Raw genomic sequence first — 13,346 nt, 5'->3', positions numbered from 1 at the left:
CTCTCTCTCCCTCTCTCTCTCTCACTCTCTCACTCTCTCTCTCCCTCTCTCTCTCTCTCTCTCTCTCTCTCTCTCTCTCTCTCTCTCTCTCTCTCTCTCTCTCTCTCTCTTTCACACAAACACACTCTCTCTATCTCTCTCTCACTCTCTCTCTCTCTCTCTCTCTCTCTCTCTCTCTCTCTCTCTCTCTCTCTCTCTCTCTCTCTCTCTCTCTCTCTCTCTCTCTCTCTCTCTCTCTCTATCTCTCACTCTCTCACTCTCTCACTCTCTCTCCCTCTCTCTCTCTCACTCTCTCACTCTCTCCCTCTCTCTCTCTCTCTCTCTCTCTCTCTCTCTCTCTCTCTCTCTCTCTTTCACACAAACACACTCTCACTCTATCTCTATCTCTCTCTCTCTCTCTCTCTCTCTCTCTCTATCTCTCTCTCTCTCTCTCTATCTCTCTATCTCTCTCATCTCTCTCTCTCTCTCTCTCTCTCTCTCTCTCTCTCTCTCTCTCTCTCTCTCTCTCTCTCTCTCTCTCTCTCTCTCTCTCTCTCTCTCTCTCTCTCTCTCTCTCTCTCTCTCTCTCTCTCTCTCTGAATACATTGTTGTTGAGGTCCAGTCACTCTGGTCCAGTCACTCTGGGGTCTAAACATGTTGGGGGTCAGATAGATATCTCTCTGGTCCAGTCACTCTGGTCCAGTTACTCTGGTCGTGTCACTCTGGTCCAGTCACTCTGGGGTCTAAACATGTTGGGGGTCAGATAGATATCTCTCTGGTCCAGTCACTCTGGTCCAGTCACTCTGGTCCAGTCACTCTGGGGTCTAAACATGTTGGGGGTCAGATAGATATCTCTCTGGTCCAGTCACTCTGGGGTCTAAACATGTTGGGGGTCAGATAGATATCTCTCTGGTCCAGTCACTCTGGTCCATTCACTCTGGTCCAGTCACTCTGGGGTCTAAACATGTTGGGGGTCAGATAGATATCTCTCTGGTCCAGTCACTCTGGTCCAGTTACTCTGGTCGTGTCACTCTGGTCCAGTCACTCTGGGGTCTAAACATGTTGGGGGTCAGATAGATATCTCTCTGGTCCAGTCACTCTGGGGTCTAAACATGTTGGGGGTCAGATAGATGTCACTCTGGTCCAGTCACTCTGGTCCAGTCACTCTGGGGTCTAAACATGTTGGGGGTCAGATAGATATCTCTCTGGTCCAGTCACTCTGGTCCAGTCACTCTGGGGTCTAAACATGTTGGGGGTCAGATAGATATCTCTCTGGTCCAGTCACTCTGGTCCAGTCACTCTGGTCGTGTCACTCTGGTCCAGTCACTCTGGTCCAGTCACTCTGGGGTCTAAACATGTTGGGGGTCAGATAGATATATCTCTGGTCCAGTCACTCTGGTCCAGTCACTCTGGGGTCTAAACATGTTGGGGGTCAGATAGATATATCTCTGGTCCAGTCACTCTGGTCCAGTCACTCTGGGGTCTAAACATGTTGGGGGTCAGATAGATGTCACTCTGGTCCAGTCACTCTGGTCCAGTCACTCTGGGGTCTAAACATGTTGGGGGTCAGATAGATATCTCTCTGGTCCAGTCACTCTGGTCCAGTCACTCTGGTCCAGTCACTCTGGGGTCTAAACATGTTGGGGGTCAGATAGATATCTCTCTGGTCCAGTCACTCTGGTCCAGTCACTCTGGGGTCTAAACATGTTGGGGGTCAGATAGATATCTCTCTGGTTCAGTCACTCTGGTCCAGTCACTCTGGTCGTGTCACTCTGGTCCAGTCACTCTGGGGTCTAAACATGTTGGGGGTCAGATAGATATATCTCTGGTCCAGTCACTCTGGTCCAGTCACTCTGGGGTCTAAACATGTTGGGGGTCAGATAGATGTCACTCTGGTCCAGTCACTCTGGTCCAGTCACTCTGGGGTCTAAACATGTTGGGGGTCAGATAGATATCTCTCTGGTCCAGTCACTCTGGTCCAGTCACTCTGGGGTCTAAACATGTTGGGGGTCAGATAGATATCTCTCTGGTCCAGTCACTCTGGTCCAGTCACTCTGGTTTCTACATGTGTCCCTAATGGTTCCATATTAGACATGCGTGTTGTCGCCAACTCTTCTGTCCTTGTACAGCCGTACAACATCCAGTAGAGTGGTCTACCTCACAAACAGATCAGACCACCAGTCTACAGTGTCCCTACCATAGACTATGGTCCCTACAGCCTTGATTCTCAATACATTGACAGTATAGGTAGAGGGACACTGTGAGAGGCATAGTTTGGTTTTCTGTGGTTATAGTCCTGCTGACCAACCACAGGCAGCATGAGGTCATGGGGTTCGCTCTCTCTTTTCTGTGTGTCTAAAACAGGATGTGGTGCCCTGGCCCCTTCCATAGCCTCACTGTTCCCTGTCGGAGGGGAGCAGGAGCCAACCTTCCCTGCCTTCCCTTTCCTGTGTGTCAGCAAGAGGGCGAGGGGACGAGAAGGAGGGGATACGGGAGGGAGGATTCAAAAGGGGATGGACTGGCGGAGGGGTGGGTTTGGGGCTAGGAAGGAGAGGACGGGTGGGATGGAGGGAGGGAGGATTTAGACAGGGATAGACTGGCGGAGGGGTGGGTTTGGGGCTAGGAAGGAGAGGACGGGTGGGATGGAGGGAGGGAGGATTTAGACAGGGATAGACTGGCGGAGGCGTGGGTTTGGGGCTAGGAAGGAGAGGACGGGTGGGATGGAGGGAGGATTTAGACAGGGATAGACTGGCGGAGGGGTGGGTTTGGGGCTAGGAAGGAGAGGACGGGTGGGATGGAGGGAGGGAGGATTTAGACAGGGATAGACTGGCGGAGGCGTGGGTTTGGGGCTAGGAAGGAGGGTGGAGCACTGCTGGGGTTGGAGGGGTGGAGGGGTGGAGGGGTGAACGGGAAGGAGTGGAATGCTCGAGGTCTGCAATGAAGGGTTGTAAGGACGGATGGTGAGAGGTGGAGGGGTGGAGGGCGAGGGAGTGTAAGCCAAGAGGAAGCTGAGTCGAACTGCAGCAGAGACAGACGGGCTGCAGTGTCTCGCATGGCGGCGGACGGAGGGCGGTGAGGCGACACGGGGGTAAGGGATGAGGGGAGTCAGTTAGGCAATAGGACATGTGTAAGAGGTGACCCCTGACCCATGACAAGAACCGCTTTAATTAGACATGAAAACATGTGGTCCAATGTATTTATTATTAGACACATAACATCACCCCTACAGTCACTACATCCTGTATGGGTCTCATCACCCCTACAGTCACCACATCCTGTATGGGTCTCATCACCCCTACAGTCACTACATCCTGTATGGGTCTCATCACCCCTACAGTCACTACATCCTGTATGGGTCTTATCACCCCCACAGTCACTACATCCAGTATGGGTCTCATCACCCCTACAGTCACTACATCCTGTATGGGTCTCATCACCCCTACAGTCACTACATCCTGTATGGGTCTCATCACCCCTACAGTCACTACATCCTGTATGGGTCTCATCACCCCTACAGTCACTACATCCTGTATGGGTCTCATCACCCCTACAGTCACCACATCCTGTATGGGTCTCATCAGCCCTACAGTCACTACATCCAGTATAGGTCTTATCACCCCTACAGTCACTACATCCTGTATGGGTCTCATCACCCCTACAGTCAATACATCCTGTATTGGACTCATCACCCCTACAGTCACTACATCCTGTATTGGGTCTTATCACCCCTACGGTCACTACATCCTGTATTGGGTCTTATCACCCCTACAGTCACTACATCCTGTATGGGTCTCATCACCCCTACAGTCACTACATCCAGTATGGGTCTCATCATCCCTACAGTCACTACATCCAGTGTAGGTCTCATCACCCCTACAGTCACTACATCCAGTATAGGTCTCATCACCCCTACAGTCACAACATCCTGTATGGGTCTTATCACCCCTATAGTCACTACATCCTGTATAGGTCTCATCACCCCTACAGTCACCACATCCTGTATGGGTCTCATTACCCCTACAGTCACTACATCCAGTATAGGTCTCATCACCCCTACAGTCACTACATCCAGTATGGGTCTTATCACCCCTACAGTCACAACATCCTGTATGGGTCTTATCACCCCTACAGTCACTACATCCTGTATGGGTCTTATCACCCCTACAGTCACCATATCCTGTATGGGTCTCATCACCCCTACAGTCACTACATCCTGTATTGGGTCTTATCACACCTACAGTCACTACATCCTGTATAGGTCTCATCACCCCTACAGTCACTACATCCTGTATTGGGTCTTATCACCCCTACAGTCACTACATCCTGTATTGGGTCTTATCACCCCTACAGTCACTACATCCTGTATTGGGTCTTATCACCCCTACAGTCACAACATCCTGTATTGGGTCTTATCACCCCTACAGTCACAACATCCTGTATGGGTCTTATCACCCCTACAGTCACTACATCCTGTATAGGTCTCATCACCCCTACAGTCACTACATCCTGTATAGGTCTCATCACCCCTACAGTCACAACATCCTGTATGGGTCTTATCACCCCTACAGTCACTACATCCTGTATAGGTCTCATCACCCCTACAGTCACAACATCCTGTATGGGTCTTATCACCCCTACAGTCACTACATCCTGTATAGGTCTCATCCTGTATAGCCTCCACATTGACTCTGTACTGGTACCCCCTGTATATAGCCTCCACATTGACTCTGTACCGTAACACCCTGTATATAGCCTCCACATTGACTCTGTACCGTAATACCCTGTATATAGCCTCCACATTGACTCTGTACCGTAACACCCTGTATATAGCCTCCACATTGACTCTGTACCAGTACCCCCTGTATATAGCCTCCACATTGACTCTGTACTGGTACCCCCTGTATATAGCCTCCACATTGACTCTGTACCGTAATACCCTGTATATAGCCTCCACATTGACTCTGTACCAGTACCCCCTGTATATAGCCTCCACATTGACTCTGTACCAGTACTCCCTGTATATAGCCTCCACATTGACTCTGTACCAGTACTCCCTGTATATAACCTCCACATTGACTCTGTACCAGTACTCCCTGTATATAGCCTCCACATTGACTCTGTACCGTAACACCATGTATATAGCCTCCACATTGACTCTGTACCGTAATACCCTGTATATAGCCTCCACATTGACTCTGTACCGTAACACCCTGTATATAGTCTCCACATTGACTCTGTACCGGTACCCCCTGTATATAGCATCCACATTGACTCTGTACCAGTACCCCCTGTATATAGCCTCCACATTGACTCTGTACCAGTACTCCCTGTATATAGCCTCCACATTGACTCTGTACCAGTACTCCCTGTATATAACCTCCACATTGACTCTGTACCAGTACTCCCTGTATATAGCCTCCACATTGACTCTGTACCAGTACCCCCTGTATATACCCTCCACATTGACTCTGTACCAGTAGTCCCTGTATATAGCCTCCACATTGACTCTGTACCGGTACCCCCTGTATATAGCCTCCACATTGACTCTGTACCAGTACCCCCTGTATATATTGACTCTGTACCACTACCCCCTGTATATAGCCTCCACATTGACTCTGTACCAGTACCCCCTGTATATAGCCTCCACATTGACTCTGTACCAGTACCCCCTGTATATAGTCTCCACATTGACTCTGTACCAGTACCCCCTGTATATAGCCTCCACATTGACTCTGTACCAGTACCCCCTGTATATAGCCTCCACATTGACTCTGTACCGTAATACCCTGTATATAGCCTCCACATTGACTCTGTACCGTAATACCCTGTATATAGCCTCCACATTGACTCTGTACCAGTACTCCCTGTATATAGTCTCCACATTGACTCTGTACCAGTACCCCCTGTATATAGCCTCCACATTGACTCTGTACCAGTACCCCCTGTATATAGCCTCCACATTGACTCTGTACCGTAATACCCTGTATATAGTCTCCACATTGACTCTGTACCAGTACCCCCTGTATATAGCCTCCACATTGACTCTGTACCAGTACCCCCTGTATATAGCCTCCACATTGACTCTGTACCAGTACCCCCTGTATATAGCCTCCACATTGACTCTGTACCAGTACTCCCTGTATATAGCCTCCACATTGACTCTGTACCAGTACTCCCTGTATATAGCCTCCACATTGACTCTGTACTGGTACCCCCTGTATATAGCCTCCACATTGACTCTGTACCAGTACTCCCTGTATATAGCCTCCACATTGACTCTGTACCAGTACCCCCTGTATATAGCCTCCACATTGACTCTGTACCGGTACCCCCTGTATATAGCCTCCACATTGACTCTGTACCGGTACCCCCTGTATATAGCCTCCACATTGACTCTGTACCAGTACCCCTTGTATATAGCCTCCACATTGACTCTGTACCAGTACCCCCTGTATATAGCCTCCACATTGACTCTGTACCAGTACTCCCTGTATATAGTCTCCACATTGACTCTGTACCAGTACCCCCTGTATATAGCCTCCACATTGACTCTGTACCGCTACCCCTGTATATAGCCTCCACATTGACTCTGTACCAGTACTCCCTGTATATAGTCTCCACATTGACTCTGTACCAGTACCCCCTGTATATAGCCTCCACATTGACTCTGTACCAGTACTCCATGTATATAGTCTCCACATTGACTCTGTACCAGTACCCCCTGTATATATTGACTCTGTACCACTACCCCCTGTATATAGCCTCCACATTGACTCTGTACCAGTACTCCCTGTATATAGTCTCCACATTGACTCTGTACCGCTACCCCCTGTATATAGTGTCCACATTGACTCTGTACCAGTACTCCCTGTATATAGTCTCCACATTGACTCTGTACCAGTACCCCCTGTATATAGCCTCCACATTGACTCTGTACCAGTACTCCATGTATATAGTCTCCACATTGACTCTATACCAGTACCCCCTATATATATTGACTCTGTACCACTACCCCCTGTATATAGCCTCCACATTGACTCTGTACCAGTACTCCCTGTATATAGTCTCCACATTGACTCTGTACCAGTACCCCCTGTATATAGCCTCCACATTGACTCTGTACCAGTACCCCCTGTATATAGTCTCCACATTGACTCTGCACCAGTACCCCCTGTATATAGCCTCCACATTGACTCTGTACCAGTACCCCCTGTATATAGCCTCCACTTTGACTCTGTACCGTAATACCCTGTATATAGCCTCCACATTGACTCTGTACCAGTACTCCCTGTATATAGTCTCCACATTGACTCTGTACCAGTACCCCCTGTATATAGCCTCCACATTGACTCTGTACCAGTACCCCCTGTATATAGCCTCCACATTGACTCTGTACCGTAATACCCTGTATATAGTCTCCACATTGACTCTGTACCAGTACCCCCTGTATATAGCCTCCACATTGACTCTGTACCAGTACCCCCTGTATATAGCCTCCACATTGACTCTGTACCAGTACCCTCTGTATATAGCCTCCACATTGACTATGTACCAGTACTCCATGTATATAGCCTCCACATTGACTCTGTACCAGTACTCCCTGTATATAGCCTCCACATTGACTCTGTACTGGTACCCCCTGTATATAGCCTCCACATTGACTCTGTACCAGTACCCCCTGTATATAGCCTCCACATTGACTCTGTACCAGTAGTCCCTGTATATAGCCTCCACATTGACTCTGTACCGGTACCCCCTGTATATAGCCTCCACATTGACTCTGTACCAGTACCCCCTGTATATAGCCTCCACATTGACTCTGTACCAGTAGTCCCTGTATATAGCCTCCACATTGACTCTGTACCGGTACCCTCTGTATATAGCCTCCACATTGACTCTGTACCAGTACTCCCTGTATATAGTCTCCACATTGACTCTGTACCAGTACCCCCTGTATATAGCCTCCACATTGACTCTGTACTGGTACCCCCTGTATATAGCCTCCACATTGACTCTGTACCAGTAGTCCCTGTATATAGCCTCCACATTGACTCTGTACTGGTACCCCCTGTATATAGCCTCCACATTGACTCTGTACCGGTACCCTCTGTATATAGCCTCCACATTGACTCTGTACCAGTACTCCCTGTATATAGTCTCCACATTGACTCTGTACCAGTACCCCCTGTATATAGCCTCCACATTGACTCTGTACTGGTACCCCCTGTATATAGCCTCCACATTGACTCTGTACCAGTAGTCCCTGTATATAGCCTCCACATTGTCTCTGTACTGGTACCCCCTGTATATAGCCTCCACATTGACTCTGTACCAGTAGTCCCTGTATATAGCCTCCACATTGACTCTGTACCGTAATACCCTGTATATAGCCTCCACATTGACTCTGTACCGTAATACCCTGTATATAGCCTCCACATAGACTCTGTACCGGTACTCCCTGTATATAGCCTCAACATTGACTCTGTACCGTAATACCCTGTATATAGTCTCCACATTGACTCTGTACCAGTACCCCCTGTATATAGCCTCCACATTGACTCTGTACCAGTACCACCTGTATATAGCCTCCACATTGACTCTGTACCAGTACCCCCTGTATATAGCCTCCACATTGACTCTGTACCAGTACCCCCTGTATATAGCCTCCACATTGACTCTGTACCGTAATACCCTGTATATAGTCTCCACATTGACTCTGTACCAGTACCCCCTGTATATAGCCTCCACATTGACTCTGTACCAGTACCCCCTGTATATAGCCTCCACATTGACTCTGTACCAGTACCCCCTGTATATAGCCTCCACATTGACTCTGTACCAGTACTCCATGTATATAGCCTCCACATTGACTCTGTACCAGTACTCCCTGTATATAGTCTCCACATTGACTCTGTACCAGTACCCCCTGTATATAGCCTCCACATTGACTCTGTACTGGTACCCCCTGTATATAGCCTCCACATTGACTCTGTACCAGTAGTCCCTGTATATAGCCTCCACATTGACTCTGTACTGGTACCCCCTGTATATAGCCTCCACATTGACTCTGTACCAGTAGTCCCTGTATATAGCCTCCACATTGACTCTGTACCGTAATACCCTGTATATAGCCTCCACATTGACTCTGTACCGTAATACCCTGTATATAGCCTCCACATAGACTCTGTACCGGTACTCCCTGTATATAGCCTCAACATTGACTCTGTACCGTAATACCCTGTATATAGTCTCCACATTGACTCTGTACCAGTACCCCCTGTATATAGCCTCCACATTGACTCTGTACCAGTACCACCTGTATATAGCCTCCACATTGACTCTGTACCAGTACCCCCTGTATATAGCCTCCACATTGACTCTGTACCAGTACCCCCTGTATATAGCCTCCACATTGACTCTGTACCGTAATACCCTGTATATAGTCTCCACATTGACTCTGTACCAGTACCCCCTGTATATAGCCTCCACATTGACTCTGTACCAGTACCCCCTGTATATAGCCTCCACATTGACTCTGTACCAGTACCCCCTGTATATAGCCTCCACATTGACTCTGTACCAGTACTCCATGTATATAGCCTCCACATTGACTCTGTACCAGTACTCCCTGTATATAGCCTCCACATTGACTCTGTACCGGTACCCCCTGTATATAGCCTCCACATTGACTCTGTACCGTAATACCCTGTATATAGCCTCCACATTGACTCTGTACCGGTACCCCGTGTATATAGCATCCACATTGACTCTGTACCAGTACCCCCTGTATATAGCCTCCACATTGACTCTGTACCGTAATACCCTGTATATAGCCTCCACATTGACTCTGTACCAGTACTCCCTGTATATAGTCTCCACATTGACTCTGTACCAGTACCCCCTGTATATAGCCTCCACATTGACTCTGTACCAGTACCCCCTGTATATAGCCTCCACATTGACTCTGTACCGTAATACCCTGTATATAGTCTCCACATTGACTCTGTACCAGTACCCCCTGTATATAGCCTCCACATTGACTCTGTACCAGTACCCCCTGTATATAGCCTCCACATTGACTCTGTACCAGTACCCCCTGTATATAGCCTCCACATTGACTCTGTACCAGTACTCCCTGTATATAGCCTCCACATTGACTCTGTACCAGTACTCCCTGTATATAGCCTCCACATTGACTCTGTACCGGTACTCCCTGTATATAGCCTCCACATTGACTCTGTACCAGTACTCCCTGTATATAGCCTCAACATTGACTCTGTACCGTAATACCCTGTATATAGTCTCCACATTGACTCTGTACCAGTACCCCCTGTATATAGCCTCCACATTGACTCTGTACCAGTACCACCTGTATATAGCCTCCACATTGACTCTGTACCAGTACCCCCTGTATATAGCCTCCACATTGACTCTGTACCAGTACCCCCTGTATATAGCCTCCACATTGACTCTGTACCGTAATACCCTGTATATAGTCTCCACATTGACTCTGTACCAGTACCCCCTGTATATAGCCTCCACATTGACTCTGTACCAGTACCCCTGTATATAGCCTCCACATTGACTCTGTACCAGTACCCCCTGTATATAGCCTCCACATTGACTCTGTACCAGTACTCCATGTATATAGCCTCCACATTGACTCTGTACCAGTACTCCCTGTATATAGCCTCCACATTGACTCTGTACTGGTACCCCCTGTATATAGCCTCCACATTGACTCTGTACCAGTACTCCCTGTATATAGCCTCCACATTGACTCTGTACCAGTACCCCCTGTATATACCCTCCACATTGACTCTGTACCAGTAGTCCCTGTATATAGCCTCCACATTGACTCTGTACCGGTACCCTCTGTATATAGCCTCCACATTGACTCTGTACCAGTACTCCCTGTATATAGTCTCCACATTGACTCTGTACCAGTACCCCCTGTATATAGCCTCCACATTGACTCTGTACTGGTACCCCCTGTATATAGCCTCCACATTGACTCTGTACCAGTAGTCCCTGTATATAGCCTCCACATTGACTCTGTACTTGTACCCCCTGTATATAGCCTCCACATTGACTCTGTACCAGTAGTCCCTGTATATAGCCTCCACATTGACTCTGTACCGTAATACCCTGTATATAGCCTCCACATTGACTCTGTACCGTAATACCCTGTATATAGCCTCCACATAGACTCTGTACCGGTACCCCCTGTATATAGCATCCACATTGACTCTGTACCAGTACCCCCTGTATATAGCCTCCACATTGACTCTGTACCGGTATCCTCTGTATATAGCCTCCACATTGACTCTGTACCAGTACTCCCTGTATATAGCCTCCACATTGACTCTGTACTGGTACCCCCTGTATATAGTCTCCACATTGACTCTGTACCGGTACTCCCTGTATATAGTCTCCACATTGACTCTGTACCAGTACCCCCTGTATATAGCCTCCACATTGACTCTGTACCAGTACCCCCTGTATATAGCCTCCACATTGACTCTGTACCAGTACCCCCTGTATATAGCCTCACCATTGACTCTGTACCAGTACCCCCTGTATAAAGCCTCCACATTGACTCTGTACCAGTACCCCCTGTATATAACCTCCACATTGACTCAGTACCAGTACTCCCTGTATATAGTCTCCACATTGACTCTGTACCAGTACCCCCTGTATATAACCTCCACATTGACTCTGTACCAGTACCCCCTGTATATAGCCTCCACATTGACTCTACCAGTACTCCCTGTATATAGCCTCCACATTGACTCTGTACCAGTACCCCCTGTATATAGCCTCCACATTGACTCTGTACCAGTACCCCCTGTATATAGCCTCCACATTGACTCTGTACCGGTACCCCCTGTATATAGCCTCCACATTGACTCTGTACCAGTACCCCCTGTATATAGCCTCCACATTGACTCTGTACCGGTACCCCCTGTATATAGCCTCCACATTGACTCTGTACCGGTGACTCCCCCTGTATATAGCCTCCACATTGACTCTGTACCGGTACCCCCTGTATATAGCCTCCACATTGACTCTGTACCGGTACCCCCTGTATATAACCTCCACATTGACTCTGTACCAGTACTCCCTGTATATAGCCTCCACATTGACTCTGTACCAGTACCCCCTGTATATAGCCTCCACATTGACTCTGTACCAGTACCCCCTGTATATAGCCTCCACATTGACTCTGTACCAGTACTCCCTGTATATAGCCTCCACATTGACTCTGTACCGGTACCCCCTGTATATAGTCTCCACATTGACTCTGTACCAGTACTCCCTGTATATAGCCTCCACATTGACTCTGTACCGGTACCCCCTGTATATAGCCTCCACATTGACTCTGTACCGTAATACCCTGTATATAGCCTCCACATTGACTCTGTACCGGTACCCCGTGTATATAGCATCCACATTGACTCTGTACCAGTACCCCCTGTATATAGCCTCCACATTGACTCTGTACCGTAATACCCTGTATATAGCCTCCACATTGACTCTGTACCAGTACTCCCTGTATATAGTCTCCACATTGACTCTGTACCAGTACTCCCTGTATATAGCCTCCACATTGACTCTGTACCAGTACCCCCTGTATATAGCCTCCACATTGACTCTGTACCGTAATACCCTGTATATAGTCTCCACATTGACTCTGTACCAGTACCCCCTGTATATAGCCTCCACATTGACTCTGTACCAGTACCCCCTGTATATAGCCTCCACATTGACTCTGTACCAGTACCCCCTGTATATAGCCTCCACATTGACTCTGTACCAGTACTCCCTGTATATAGCCTCCACATTGACTCTGTACCAGTACTCCCTGTATATAGCCTCCACATTGACTCTGTACCGGTACTCCCTGTATATAGCCTCCACATTGACTCTGTACCAGTACTCCCTGTATATAGCCTCCACATTGACTCTGTACCAGTACCCCCTGTATATAGCCTCCACATTGACTCTGTACCGGTACCCCCTGTATATAGCCTCCACATTGACTCTGTACCGGTACCCCCTGTATATAGCCTCCACATTGACTCTGTACCAGTACCCCTTGTATATAGCCTCCACATTGACTCTGTACCAGTACCCCCTGTATATAGCCTCCACATTGACTCTGTACCAGTACTCCCTGTATATAGTCTCCACATTGACTCTGTACCAGTACCCCCTGTATATAGCCTCCACATTGACTCTGTACCGCTACCCCCTGTATATAGCCTCCACATTGACTCTGTACCAGTACTCCCTGTATATAGTCTCCACATTGACTCTGTACCAGTACCCCCTGTATATAGCCTCCACATTGACTCTGTACCAGT

This window comes from Oncorhynchus gorbuscha, linkage group LG03 (assembly GCF_021184085.1).
Source record: "Oncorhynchus gorbuscha isolate QuinsamMale2020 ecotype Even-year linkage group LG03, OgorEven_v1.0, whole genome shotgun sequence".
NCBI classification, from domain to species: domain Eukaryota; kingdom Metazoa; phylum Chordata; class Actinopteri; order Salmoniformes; family Salmonidae; genus Oncorhynchus; species Oncorhynchus gorbuscha.
This window is presented reverse-complemented; position numbering follows the sequence as displayed.